Source organism: Haliotis rubra, unplaced genomic scaffold, assembly GCF_003918875.1.
Source record: "Haliotis rubra isolate DU_JTF1 unplaced genomic scaffold, ASM391887v1 Scf6, whole genome shotgun sequence".
Lineage (NCBI taxonomy): Eukaryota > Metazoa > Mollusca > Gastropoda > Lepetellida > Haliotidae > Haliotis > Haliotis rubra.
Window position 1 is genome coordinate 821,039 of NW_025767301.1, and position 16,223 is coordinate 837,261.

Sequence of the window (16,223 nt, forward strand, 5' to 3'; positions counted from 1 at the left end):
TCAGTAGTCACCCCTAGTATTGAGATCTGTATATACAGATACATTCAGATCATGCTGGTATGTAGATTTCCGCAGTTTATCAGTATCAGTTTTATCTGGACCAGGATATAAATTATATGCTGTGTTGATATCGTGTTTCTCTGAAAGACCAGACCTGTGTCCTGTAAGGTGAGGTGGGGTGAAATTGGGTTTAACGTCGTGCTTGACTATATTTCGCTCATATGACGACGTGCATGCGTGTGTATGTGTATGTGCGGCTGCTTGTACTAGCCCAGACTGAAGCTGGTTTTATAGTGCTAGCCCACTGAGATACCATGCCGCAGTGAAGCATGAATACCCCCCTCAGACACATTATACTGACTCCGAGCCGACCAGTCCTTGTTGTACCCATTAATGCTGAGCGCCAGGCAGGGACCAACAAGTACCATATTTTAACGTCTTTTGGTATGACGCGGTCAGGGATCGAACCCGCGACCTTCCGCTCTCCGGGCGGACGCTCTAACCACAACACCACGGAGGCGGTCTGTCTCCTGTAAGGAAATCCTGTCTGTCACAGATTGTTTTATTGCTAGCTGATACTGTGTTAAAGCTAGGACACTTCAGGTTCACTTTGGGTAATGCTAGGTGATATCAGATGTCAGTTAATTTATCCCTGGACAGGCACTTGGCATGTAACTGACATCCCTGATGCAATGTAAACAATCCAAGCTCTTCTCAAACACAATTGGAGGAGGGCTACTTTGAAGCTGGGAATGTTATGCCTGTCCAAAGGATCAAGCCATTTGTGTTGTTCAAATTTACACAGATGCTTGGCTTTATTGATCGAGTTGGAGGTGGTTTTGCATTGTATGGTGTAGGTGTGTACAGCAGATAGATGTTGATGGTTTTCTGGTCATCCCTGTGAGGTAACCTGTTGGGAGAATTGATCGGTGTGATTTGGGTCAGCTTTCTTGACATTGAACTTGTATGTTTGATTTGATCACTTTGAAGGTTGATTTTGAAACTTTGGTTGGATGAATCAAAGGTACATATTATCTGAAAAAGGTCAGATGCCTCAAGGTCAAAGTTGAAAGGTTGCATGGTTCAGTGTTTTTTGAGTCTCTGGCATTATCATGACACGGAGGTTTTTCTTGACCCCATTTAATTGTAATGTAAGAGTTCAGATGTGGTTAATGTTTCTGAGTGTAACTGACATTTGCTTTTGTTTTATAATAAGGCAACAAAATATGTGGGTAAGCATTCGAGTTTGTCAGAGGTGAAACACACATTTTGTCTTTGTCAACCTTTTTATCAGCTTCCAGTTTTTTCTACTTTTCTCTGATGTAGTGAGGATATTTAGAGACAGTTAGAAACAAAAGATTAAAAGTCTACACTATGTCGCTGGCATTTTATGAAATGAGTATACATGGTAAGCAGCATGATGAAATTGGCAAAATAATTGATCTTACTATTCATATTGTATGTGTCATCTATTTTGACCTTTTGCAGTCCTGTTGATGTCTTGTTCTGTTCATAGATATCAGAACCTATTACAAGTATATGGCAAATTACAGTTACAGTGAAATCAAAGGAACCAGTAATTTTAGTTTGTTATAGTTCGTTAAATGCATTTTGACTACGTTTTGAGAGAGAGCATTTATAGCATTTTATGTCTGTCAGTTCAATGTGTTCATTGTAAATATAGTTCACTGTATTCCCTGGTTATCGTTACTTCTTTGGGATGTGGGGCGGTGGGGTAGCCTAATGGTTAAAGCGTCGGCTCGTTACTCTGTCGACCTGGGTTCGAATCCCCACATGGGCACAATGTTTTACATCACTGTTGTGATCACTTATGCAAAGTAGCCAGGTTTGAGATTAGTACTCATGGAGTGTAGAGCTCATTCCTATGCTGTTATTCAGCTGAAATTATGCCAAAAGCGACATGAAACCCTCTTCTATCACTCTGGTATGGAATCCATTTTTTTCTGTAAAACCATAATTGATTTGGTGTTATATTGTACTAGGCACAAAATTTCCACCAATCAATACAAGCTCACAGAGTTAAATACTTGATCAAAACTGTTGAAATGCATCATAATATAACAGATGTTACTTTTGTTATTTTGTGTGGCCCATATTTTTCATGAGCATTGTGAGATCTTGCCAATATACTTCCACATATGCTGATGTACCAGGAGATTGATACAGTTCTGCAATGATTGAGATGTCAGACAATTTAGCAATATGTACACTGCCAGCTATATCAGCTCAGGGATATTGAGATGTTTAGCATGTCGTGTGCTTCAGGTCGGCAATAAATGATTGGAAAAGTCCGAGAAGACCGCTTCTGCCTCCCGTTGCTGCTTGGACATGGTCGATCAGAGTGTAGATGTAATAGTCTAGTCTATGATTTATTGATTCTGTATTTTGTAGTTAGTTATTCCTTTTGCTGGCCAGACGAGGTGTACAGAGGGATGTAGATGGGATGAAAAAAGTTCAGTGTTAATTTGACACGTACAAAGCCATTTGTGGACCACTCAAAGTCATAAAGTCCACACTTCTAGATTAAATGGGACATAGAATTGCCAAGCAATTTTATCAACATTGTAGTAAATACTTGTGAAAATATGCAATAGTATTAATTATTTGATTGTTAATGGAAGACAAGATAGCAAAGAGTGAGTGAGTATGGTTTTACACCGCTTTTAGCAATATTGCAGTAATATCGCAGCGGGGTACGTCAGAAATGGGCTTTATACATTGAACCCATTTGGGGAATCAAACCTGGGTCTTTGCTGTGCTTTAACCACTAGGCTACCCCTCCACCCTGATAGCAAAGAGAACTACAGTCAGGTAACACAGCATCAGTGAGATAATAAAGATGAAATGGCTTGATAATATGCCAGGGCACTAGTTATTCATGGCAGTGGACTGTTACAGCGGATAGTGTTCAGTCATGAGGCTATACTCTGCCAGCCTAAAAACTGAAACCATTTGGGGAATGTTGTTCAAACTATTCCATGGTAGTATCTTTGAGGTTAAAAAGAGAATTGTACAAGTTGTGGTTTTTAAGTACTTCTAAGCCCTTGTAATCTTCTTACATGTCTACAACATGTGTTTTAGACTTTGCTCCCTTTGATGATGAAATGTGTGAAGTTTTGCAGATATTATATCCAATGTCAGATCTTAGGTCTTGTTATCACTAAACAAACATTGGAGGACATTCAGTTACAGGCTATTACGCCAGAGCGACCTTTCAGCTGACCAATCAGAGTATTGCTTACCATATGTTGATAGTAACACTAACAGTCAAAATGTGTTTTTATTCATTCAAACTTCATAAAGTTTGACATGGAGTATTCCAAATGACAGTTCCAGCATTGTTCAACTGATTCTATCCAAATTGATATTGTATCATGTGTTATGTTGCAGAACTATCGAGTGAAGATGTTAGGTTACATCAGCAATATTTCAGGTTTATTGTGCCTGATACTATTGAGATATGTATCATACTGTCACTCACTCACTCACTCACTCACTCACTCACTCACTCACTCACTCACTCACTCACTCACTCACTCACTCACTCAAAAAAGGAGCGGTGGGATAGCCTTGTGGTTAACGTGTTCGCTCGCTACATCGAAGACCCGGCTTAGATTTCCCACATGGGTACAACGTGTGAAGCCCATTTCTGGTGTACTCCGCCATGATGTTGCTGGAATATTGCTAAAACTAAAAGCGTCACAAAACTGAACTCTCTCACTCACTCACCTATGAGGTCCGGGTTAGAATGAACCTTCAGTAACCCATGCTTGACATAAGAGGCAACTAACGGGATCAGTTGGTCAGGCTCGCTGGCTTGGTTGACACATCATCGATTTCCAATTGCACAGATCAATGCTCATGCTGTTGATCACTGGATTGTCTGGTCCAGTCCCGATTATTTACAGACCGCCGCCATATAGTTGGAATATTGCTGAGTGCGGCGTAAAACTAAACTCACCTCACAAAACAAAAAAACAAAACAAGCAGAACACACATCATGAGGTCATCCAACACGTCAGTAGATGAACAAGGGCAATCGTTTGAGTGTTGCATAAATGATGATGGTTGTTGGTATAACTGCTAGAAACCAAACACACTGAAACCACATCACCGTGAGACTCGGCTGACACGACTCTGTTATATCCGGGCTGACTGGATGCTTCGTGTTTTGCCCTGGAGGTGACTCTGCAGAATTGGATTTTTCCTGTTGACTATGAAATCACTTGAGTTGCTGTGTTGGTTACAAATTACTACAGTGCCTTACTCATTCTCATAAGCATGAATTTAACTGTCATTTTACTGCACAATGTATCAGGGTATCCATTTTGATGTCTTGTCCCTGACTGATTTGACTTTATGTGTAGTGGTATGTGGTGCTGTACACAGCATACAGGTCACAGATCAGGTGAAGTAAATCAACTTTGGTCTGAAGAATAGATGGATGGGTGGGTAATCAGACTCAACAGATGGACCTCTGAGAGTTTCTAGCATTCTGTCCTGCCCTATACTAAAGCACATGTTTAAAATGTGCCTCTTCACCCAGGAGTGAATGGGTACTCGGTAGGGTGGGACTATGAAGCTTCTTGTGCTTCCCAGGTGGCTTGGGTTGTATTCTCCCCAGGGAGCTGAAAAGTGACATTAGCGCATTGATCCAATGCCAGTGGGAATGATATGTAAAGTGCCTTTTTTCACCAATTTCGCTCGCCAGTTGTTAAGGTCGGTGTTTGCTGAAATTAATTCAGCAGGCCAAAGGTTAATGTTTTGTGTGGTACAAGAGACACCCATGATATGCATGTTATTTGTTTGGTGAAACATGTCATATGTGTATTTATTATGTGCACATGTGCACATATCATGTTTGCCTAGTTTTGTTTGTTCCTGTATTTCTTTGTCTGTGACGTCATTAAACAATTGAACGTGATGTCAATGAACAGGGCCGTCACACGTGCTTACCATGTTTTACCAAACAAATGTACATGAATAAACTGGATAATAAAGAAATTATTATACTCAAGCAAGTGTGTCATACGACTTAAATGAAATTCGTGCAAAATTGTGTATTTCCCGAGTGATATACAAACTTTCACACTCGTTTCGTATAAGCTGTATAACACACTTGCTTGTGTAATAATCTCTATGTCCAATATTTGCATTTATTTCTTTTTTGAAATCTGAAAATCTTGATACACTTAGTTATATATTTCTTTGTCTCAAAAACTTTTAATTGACAAAGTGTTTTTTGTATTTTAATGCTATATGTGATGGGGTAGAAATCATCCTTTGAAATTCTACCAGCTGTACATATTGGAATCGAAAATGGTTTCAGTTGAAGCAAAACTCATTCCACGAGTCCTCAGGAAGCTTTAAGATCAAACAAACTTGTTCCAGCTCTCAGTCAAGGGCTGATCTCTATCCCTAGTGATAAAGACGATTGATATTTTGATTTGTTGGCTTGTCAAATCCAAGACCTCCTGAGATGAACTTCCAATTACATTGTAATATCTTCTGAATCCTATCAAATCACTTCTGAGACAACAACAGACCATTGAAACCATCACTATCCTCTTCCCAAACAAATTATCGAGTGGGAGACAGACACGATGGAAATCTCTATCCGTGTGTCTATCCGCTGGACGAAAACAATTTAAGCAGGATTTCCCATTATCTCAAGTTTCCCCTCTTAAACATGGCCACCTGTATTCCCTGAGGTGCTGGGGCTTCACCTGTTCTGGGTAGCTGTTGGCCAGTGGAAGATGGGCAGGTATTTGATCAGTCCCTGGCTTCTCCCAACACTGTAACACATACCTCGAAGGTATGTGGAGTGCGGAGGCTGTATCGGCATAGACTAGCATGGGATTCCATAATAAAGTTAAAAGGTTAAGTGATAGAACTCTATAAAGGAGTACTTGAGTATTAGGAACCTTCAAGTCTCTTGGTTTCATGAGTATTAGCTGTTAGAGCTGAGGTAGGGAATGGAATGGTTGAATGTTTTATGAAGTAGATGTTCTAGTGTCTCTGAGAAAGACTAGTATCAGCGCAGCCTGCTTGCCATCTCAGGGCAGCCAAGTCAACCCATGTCCAGATGAGTGGTAATCATTGTGTCGAACTGCCGATGCTATTTATTGAACACAGTAAATACACTGAGGTATTTATGGTATCGTGTGTTGATCCACTTGTTTCAGGATTGAGAGTTTGGTAATGTGCAGAACATGAGTGTTTAAGTAGAGGCATTTGAGGAAAAGGTTTGTAATGAGTGATCATTCCCAATCAGGTATGGCTGTCCATAGGGCTGCGCAATATAACCGCTTTACCGGTATTTACCGGTTCAGACATGAAAACAATACATATTGCGATGCGCTGATCGAAAACCTGTATTTTGACTTGCATTCAGAAAACTTTGTACCACTCGGAAATCTTCGGATATGTCCTTGTTTCATTTGTGCCAAATATTATTCACATTTTTATGTTATCATGATTAAAAGTTGTTATTAAAGCCTAATCAGGCCTAGTGATTTTGTTGTGTTTTTGCTCTATGAATCAAGAATTAACTTCGATTATAGTTTATAAAAATACTTCATGCAATATATTGCAATACATATCGCAATACATGCTTTCGCATCGCAATATATCGCAATATGAAAATTCTCTGCAATACCAAGCTGTCCAGCAGGCTTTCAAAGGTCATTCGATGTTAGCCAGTCTTGGTTCAGACTGCTTCCTATATGAACATGTTGATAAAGATGTGCTACTCTTTCTGAAGGAGGTGGGCGGTGGGGTAGCCTAGTGGTTAAAGCGTTTGCTCGTCACGCCGAAGACCCGGGTTCGATTCCCCACATGGGCACAATGTGTTAAGCCCATTTCTGGTGTCCCCCGCCGTGATGTTGCTGGAAAATTGCTAAAAGCGGCGTAAAACTCAACTCAGTCAGTCAGTCAGTCTGAAGGAGGTTGAAGACATGCAGAGCAGAACATGTATTTTTGTAAGACAGAGGCTATATAATCTGTTATTCACTACCAGAATGATAACCTGAAATACATATATATATATATGTCAACTACAGACCCACATCACCAGCCATTTGTTATACTTTTCCTTTCTTGGGTTAAGATTCTGCCCATTATGAAATTGGAAGTTCAGTGATAAATCAATTTCCCCAGAACATTTATGCAGACATCAGATATCTAGAAATTTTGTTTCTCTTTTGAGAAAATTAAGTGTAGAATTGTTCAAACAATTGGAAATTTATTTCCTGTGTTCAGGAAATCATATTTAGTAGAAGTGTTACATACATAAAACTTGGCTTATTTTGATACTTAAAATACATCAATCTATAAATTGGGTGCCACTGTGTTTAAGCAAATTGATAAAATATTATTCCAGTGTGGATTCTGGGTAGGACGAGATCCTCAGCAACATATGCTGGTGGCATGAGGAGACCACAGGGGCCTGGTGGTCAGACTGGGTGACTTGCTTGATGGTGTGTCATCGTAGCCCGACAGACTAGGGCACTGCTCAATAGTATTAATTCCTTCTTTTCTGGTCCTGTTTCGATTATTGATGGGTCTCCATAACACAGCTGGAATATTGTGAATGTGTTCAACAGCAACTGTCCAATGTAACTGTGTTCTGTCTTTAAGTATTTTGAGTAAACATCTATGAGGTATTGAGTCACTTTTATCTGGTTCTGGAACAAGTCAACTCTTCAAGATAAACAGGAATTGGTTCATTACTATGCCTAAGGATAGAATTTGGAACATGTTCATATTAATAATTGTAACATGAATAAAAAAATGGAAGTTGATGAGAGTTTTGTAGCTGAAATTTGTTAGCTGAGCTGTTATTTAGCGTTATTGCTATTGCTGATGCTCTGAATAGTGCCTCCAGGCTGAAGTTGTTGACGCTGATGGGACACCAATGGCTTGTGAAGCAGGATTGAGTTGAGTTGGGTTTTACATCACATCGGCATTATTCCAGCCATATACAGTCAGCTCTCATTAATCCGACACTCATTAATCCAACAATCAGTATGCATGCAACAGTATGGCGATCATGACATTTAGTAAACATTGATATTTTCACACAAATACATTAATCCAACATTCTCGGTAATCCGACATATTTCGATGCAACCACAAGTGTCGGATTAACGAGAGCTGACTATAGTGACGAGATCAAGTCTGAATTTGTACACATTTTAAATACAAAGTCCAAAAAGAGTTGTTTTTACATATGTATTCATTACGTTAGTATTTACAAGTAGAAAATGTCATAGCACCAAATTCCAAAACAAGCAATCGATCATTCACATTACATAGTTACAATTTATGGTACAGGTCAACTTCCCTCAGGTAGTTAACAATGAGGTGTCCGCTTATGCGGGAAAACAGATCTTTCAGATTTGTTGCATAATGTGAATCCCTTGCAGTCGAAAAGTCCACACAGTCAAGCAGTATATGGTTGATGGTGAAACAGCATTGTGAATGGTGTGTAATATAGCCGCTGATAGCTAGGACAGTCCCTAGTGTAAATGATGTCATCTGGACTGATCAGGGGTGGAAATAACTTTAAAATTGCTAGTGTACTCCGGAGCACTGGCACAATTGTAAAATCACTTGCCCTGATAATTTTTCCACTATACCGGCCGTTTTCATGTTGATTTTTTAAAATAAATAACATTGGAAAGTAAACTGGACACCTGTACAGTGTGTTATACAAATTTGCTTGCCGGACAGAAAAAAAACACTGGACTCGGACGTCGGGCAATGGGTTACTTCCACCCCTGCTGATTTCAGCTCAGGTTAAACAGAAAACTCTTTCTTCTCATGACAAGTTGCCCATTCTTGTAACACAAGCATGTGGCTTCCTTAGTATAAGAGTGCTGGCTGGCAAACAGGTCTTGTCCATGGCTCACATAGCTTGTGAAGGCATTATATTTGACAGTCAGTCTGGCCTTAATTTTAATCTAGCTTGGAAAGGTGTTGCAGTTTGATATAACGAAAATGACATAAATTTGGCAGCCATCACATCTGAACTGAGCTGTTGAATAAATAGATTAGTTTGTTTCTCTGTTAAACCTTGTGAAGACATCGAAATGACTTGCTGATGACATCATGTAACAAAAGATTACCATTATCTGGACATGATCAGCAAGTATTGTTGAAACCCTAACGTGAATTGGAATAGTTTTGTGTGTTTGGATGTACAAATGAAGCCAATCTCACAATGACATTGAGGGAAAACGGCCAAATAATTCTGTTCGAGGCATCATGGTTTATGAAAAAAGATGATTTGTTGATTCAAAGAGGATTTCAAGGCCTTGTATTTGGTTGCTCAAGTCTGGTATTATCCAGCCTTAGATCACAGGCCTCCCTATCTGACAGAAGACATCACAGGCGTTAGGCATTGGACACAGGTCGCTCAGTGGATGATGGGGCGGTGGGGTAGCCTAGTGGACAAAGCGTTCGCTTGTCTCAGCGAAGACCCGCTTCTGATTCCCCATATGGGTAGAGATACTAGAATGTGTGAAGTCCATTTCTGGTGTGCCCCGCCATCATATTTCTGGAATATTGCTAAAAACGGTGTAAAACTAAGCTTACTCATTTAGTGGTTCCACTAGTTATGTGTTAATTGTCCAAAAGTTGTCTTCACTAGCAGGTCAATGTTGCTTCAGTAATGATAGCCCATCACATTAGACTTAAAAGGTGTGACATTAAGAAATATTGTTTGAAACAATAGTCCCTTTTGTTTAATCTCTCATCTGGCTTTCTGGAATGAACTGTCTTAATTGAGTTTATTTGGAAAAAGTGAAACTGGCTTGTTTTGGGTTCCTTGTGTTCATGTGTAAACTGCTCTAAGATGATAACATATATAGAATAAATGGGGACAGAACCACCAATTTCACTAAAATTCAGAAACAATACTTCAGCTAGAAGCAGATTACCTGTTGTGTGTTGTATTTACTTGACAAGTTCATACAGCTGTATTATGCCAGAAGAGCACTCTATGAGACACTTGTTATTCCTTCTCACGTTGTGTAACCTTAACCGAGCTGTCTATGTACGTCACAGCAGGGACAAAAAACACCTTTTCCAAAGATATTTTTTGTTGACGCTGTGATCTGTAACTATAAAGGCTAGTTTCAGAAAAGTATTGAAGACTACTGGCATATATCGAAAGTTAAGTTTGAAATTCATGTGTTCAGATTTGGTAATTGATCTGAAATAATGTCTGTCAACGTTGGTTTCCCACGTCAAAGGTGATCTGGGTAATGGGCAATTCACCTATCATTTTAAACTTGTGGATATTGTTGTTTTGGTTGTTCAGTGACCAACAGTTCTGAATGATGGTTTGACTTAAACTATTACTTACCTTCGTGTGTGCATTTACCTTTCTTGTTTTGGAAGACATATTGTTCATGTGATCATCCTCAAAGTGAATGCACTTACATGTAGATATGGACATCCTTGAGGTACATGAACTTGTCCCAGTAATATATGAGATAACTTTCACTGACCACTACCTTAAAGAGAAATGTAGGCATGTTAACAGAAACAACTGTCAAGGTTATGTTCACAATGTCATTTAGAAAGTAGTGAAATATGACATATTTCGGATTGCACTTTCTCAGTAAAGTACCAAAGGTGGAAATTGTGGTGGCTGAGCGGGTTAGACAGCTGACTTTGTGTGCTGGCGATCAGGTGCCTGACTCTGAGAGTGTGGGTTCAAATCCTGTATGGGACTCCAGAGGCCCAGATAAGCTGCGTATCCGGGTAAAATACGCATATAAAATTTCCAATTACGCATTGAAAAAATAATTGTTGCGTACCAATTACGCATTTAAAATGTTAGATACGAAAAAAGTTTAAAACAAATGCGTATGGAATATATTAATTTTATAAAAATGGCTTGCGTAATGAAAAAGACATCGATTGCTATCAAGTTGTACTGTTAGTAAGGACAAGTGTTGTACTGTCAGTATGGGATGAGTGATTTTTTATGAAATCATTTCCATTATATTAAAGTTGGTTTTGATTAGGTATGACATAAGGCAGAACATACCTGCTTAGTAAACTTACTCAATGACATATACTTAGGTGAGTAAAATGACTGAAATACGCACATATTTGAAAGCAGTGGGTAACGGAAAATGAAATACCCACTCAACATTCATAATAATACCCACTCCAATAAAATACAGTGGGTACAGTACCCACATGAGCTAAATCTTATCTGGAGCTCTGGGACTCAACCCAACGATATAGTACTAGAATCTGTACTTTACTGAGAAAGTGTAATCCTAAATAACACAAAAGCCACAACTAACAAGAAATGAAGGTTATCAAGGATTGTAATGATATTATTCAACTTTTGATATTCCTTGTAGATGGAAACACAAAAGCCACAAACTAACAAGAAATGAAGGTTATCAAGGATTGTAATGATATTATTCAACTTTTGATATTCCTTATAGATGGAAACACAAAAGCCACAAACTAACAAGAAATGCACTAGAATTAAACTATTAAACACACAATGGAAAACCAGTGAGCTATATATGGGCCTACACAACAGATATCAAAGTATGTACTGTTGTATTGAGCTGTGTGCAGGTTAGTGGTAGATTTTGCTACCAGGAAGTGGTATTGTATTTTTCTGTCCTGATTTACAGTGTACATATGACTTAACACACATGTCAGTCTTTGTTCACCATACCTTGCAGAATCGCTTGTTACATAAAGAGCCTAGGTTTATGTCGTATCTGGATCAATGTTTGTTTGAAGTAATGACTGTCGTTGACCTCAAACTTGAAGCCTGAGACTGTTGCATTGTAAGTGTAAGAATCACTGATATCAGTCGGGTTAAGTTTTATAACCTTTTCATTATCTGAAGACAAACTAAGTGAAGGAAAGGAACTTCATTAACTTTGTCTTCAAACAGGAATAACAAAACACCATACAGGTGAAAAATAAAACATTTTTACCTGTCAAAAAGACTTGTTTTAGCCTGTTTTTGGTTTTTAACAACCTGGAAGATAGGTAGTTGTACTTGATAGCGAAGATTGACAGCTGTAAGCTTTAAGAGAGTAAATTATATGAGGGTATGAAATAGTTAGGTAAAAAAAGGACAGGTGAGTCATACAGGTAAAAATAATAAAAGGGCAGGTAAGTTTTTTATGCAGATAAAGATGTGTATAAGATGTGTGTAAGAGATGTGTGTAGATATGGATAGATAAGATGGGGGGCGGTGGGGAAGCCTAATGGTTAAAGCGTTGGCTCGTCACGCCGAAGACCCGGGTTCGAATCCCCACATGGGTACAATGTGAAGCCCATTTCTGGTGTCCCCCGCCGTGATGTTGCTGGAATATTGCTAAAAGCGGCGTAAAACCAAACTCAGTCAGTGACAGCAGTAGATAAGATGTGTAGGTAGAAAAATATGAATATGATGCATAGGTAGATTACATTCATAGGTAGATTAAGATATGGATTAAGATATGGATTAAGATATGAGATGTAGCAAAATAGAGCATATATGAGATATTATTATTATTTTTTTTATTATTATAGGATATTTATATAGCGCACATATCCAGGCAACTAGTGCATGCTCAAGGAGCTGGTAGGGCGCAGTGGGGTAGCCTAGTGGTTAAAGCGTTCGTTTGTCATGCCGTAGACCCGCGTTCGATTCCCCACATGGGTACAATGTGTTAAGCCCATTTCTGGTGTCCCCCCACCATGATATTGCTGGAATATTGCTAAAAGCGGCGTAAAACTAAACTCACTCACACACTCAAGGCGCTGGTATTTTTCCCTCGATCATTGGATGTCAATCTCAACAGCACATCGTATTATCAATCTCAACTCCCTGGGGTGTATACAACTCTTGCAGCCACTAGGCGCACCGAGTTATTGTGGCTTTCATCATTCTAACGAGATATGGTAGATTCAGGGTAGATAAGATGGGTGGATAGCATGCACTTTGAGCATGCTTAGGCATGGATATATGCACGGTACAAATATGCTATTTGGGTTGTTATTATTATTATTACATGCAAGGATAACTCTGAGCCTGGAGACAAGGCAGTTGCTGGTCAATAGCACGCAGCTCTGGACATGATATTGACTTGAGGCTGATATGTTGTACATTCATGGAGACCTGTAGTAGATCCTGGGACTTGTACTTATCTCTGCGCTGCAGACAGGAGACGGACACTTACCAGGGTCTTTGTGTAAGTGGAGTGTATTCTTCCCCAGTCCCGTCATCTCTTTGTTTGCAAAGTTCAAGGCAGGTCATCGAGATTCCTTGATGACTATTTTGTGAGTTACTGTATGTAGTATATGAGCTACTGACTCGCAAAGTTGATCTCTGCCCCATGTTGACTCCAGAATGGACATGGTTCAGTCTAGTGTAAACTGAATGGCGAAACTATGTGACTTATGACTGACTCTGACATGACGAATGCTTTTCCTTGAGTTAACATTGTTGCCTGGATGTTAGTGGTCAGTGGTACAGAAACGTATCACGATACTAGTAACCCAAGATGGTTTATCTTATTGCAGTATCATGATACATCCTGTCAATTTGTTTACCAGTGTTAGAAATTAGTGAAGTTTCCTAGCTGTGTTGACTCATAAACTATGCCTTACTTCAGTTTTGTTCATTGGATAGTCTGTCAACCAGACCTGAAACAAACATATCCAATACAGCCCATGCAAGTCAATGGTATTTGGCAAATCTAGACTAAGTTTGTGGACTCCTTTTATAATATTTTGCTATGATTATTTAACAAGTGTTCATTTCAGACCCTAGAACTTTTTGTTATTGTTGCCCATACCTGTCTGAGGAAGTTTCGGCATTTTAGTGAATGCTGAGGTCAAGGGAAAAGTTGACACAAATACGACGTTTTTCAAAGTTTTTGTAGGGGTTTCCGTTTGTAGCTGTTTGTCATTTCTACTTACAATAGCATTAAGTGAGATATGTATATAATACTCTATACTTAATCTCAGATGTATGGATTTGCTAACAGGTATAAAAGAATGCCTGAGAGCATACGCCATTCGTTTACTTGGAACCAGTAATACATAATTCCGCTTAGCTGGTTTGCTGTTATGTAATTGTTTGTGACAGGTGGGGATTAAATAAAGTGAGTATGTAGGCCAAGCTTTTATAATCAGGAGGGCGTTGGGGTACCCTAGTGGTTAAAGTGTTCGCTCATTACGCCGAAGACCCGGGTTTGATTCCCCACATGGGTACTGGTACAATGTGTAAAGCCCATTTATCATGTCCTTTGCTGGGATATTGCTAAAAGCGGTGTAAAACTAAACTCACTCACTCATAATCAGGAGTTAACAATCAATTTTTTGTTAGATTAACTATGGTAGCATAAATGTATAAACCACATTTTTTTTGAGGACACACAGGTTTCCAGTTTGCTGATCCACTGAAAATGAAACTATTAAAAATACAGAATTTAGAAATTTAGGATTTGGAAAGTAAATATTGTTTTGCTGATGAAAATAATCTCCAGGATTTTGGGCATTAACTGAAAGGAGACACACTCTAGAATTTATTGTTCATTTCATGAAAACAGCTGTATCAGTCATATTTATGACTGGTGTCATATTCAAGCTATTGAAAAAAACCCAAAAAACCAGTGATATCAGACATTAAAATCTATCGTGCAGCTACTATGCATTCTGACCCAAGTATTTAAATGTTTGACATCCCCCCAAAAATGATGGAAAAAGCAATTAATTAATAGTTAGTGAGTTTTCTTTTAAGCTGAATATTCCAGCAACCTCACAGCGGGGGACACCAGAAATTGGCTTCACACATTGTACCCATGTTGGAATCGAAGCTTGGTCTTCGGTGTGATGAGCCAAGACTTTAACCACTAAGCTACCCCACCGCCCCAATTAATTTATATCTTTTGATGCACTGAACAAAGTTGACAGACAAATCATGTTGGCTTGATATCTGTTACATTCTTCTGTAAGTAAAGTAACCTACCCCAGTCTAGTGTAGACTCTGAAAGGAAATCTTCAGATATTGTGTATCCTGATGTTTTATGTGATGGCTGTAAATATTAATCATGAACAAGATACTCTTCATGGTTGCTATATTGGGAACGTGTTCCATCATCTTAATTAATGACAGCAGTGTGAACCTAATGCCATTGTATATTGACATGATATGTACAAGCTTTCAGTGTATGTAAGACAATAGCCTACAGCTGATTACAACAAGCTATTAACGTGCCTGGGACAGATGTGAGAAGCATAGTGACCCATTATGATGATGATGAGGAGGAGTATAGGGGAGGGATGGGTTGTTATGCCGAGGTATAAAGTCTCATTTTGTGGTATCATGGTTACTTTGGTTACCATACTTTCTCTATTAGATGTGACTCATGAAGATCCGGGTTAGAATTGATCTTCAGCAAGGGCGGTCTGTAAATAATCGTGTCTGGACCAGACAATCCAGTGATCAACACCATGAGCATCAATCCCGATCCTGTTACTCACCTCATATGACAAGCATGGGTTACTGAAGATCAATATTCTAACCCGGATCTTCACGGGTTTTGTCTTAAAAGGCAACTAATGGGATCGAGTGGTCAGGCTCTCTGACTTGGTTGACACATGTCATCGTATCCCAATTGCATAGTTAGATGCTCATGATGTTGATCACTGGAGTGTTTGGTCCAGACTCGATTGTACAGACTGCCGCCATATAGCTGGAATATTGCTGAGTGCGGCATTAAAAAACCAACCAGCCAACCAACAAACTCTATGAGAAGCATGAGTCACGATATGGCTGAAATATTGCTGATGTGACATAAAATTCTAACTCTCACTATTAGATGTGGGACCTCGAGAACCAGCTTCTGTTTGACGCCAAGTTATTGACTATGTCAGAAAATGGATTCCAGATATCTATTCCATGCTTGATCTGTAATACTGTATATGTTGATGGTATATCATAACCAAATGTACCTTTTGTATGACTCCAGGTAGAATTTGGGATTCCGTTAGATCATGAGTTGCCACTGTACCAGCATTATAAACAATACTTGTTGGGCCTCTAACAGATGCCAGATCAATGGCTTGCATGAACAATTAATAGATGCCTGGGCTTCTTTTAGAGAAAATATGGTACATGCATTCAATTTTGTCCAGCTGATGGTGGCAGTGGATTATCTCCC

General features: G+C 39.1%; 1 protein-coding gene across 1 annotated transcript in view; it reads left to right on the forward strand.

The window, feature by feature from the left end:
* LOC124255341 (pleckstrin homology domain-containing family D member 1-like) overlaps positions 1-16,223 on the forward strand; it is a 75,721-nt gene that overhangs the window by 16,033 nt on the left and 43,465 nt on the right. The gene's annotated exons all lie outside the window — the stretch shown is intronic.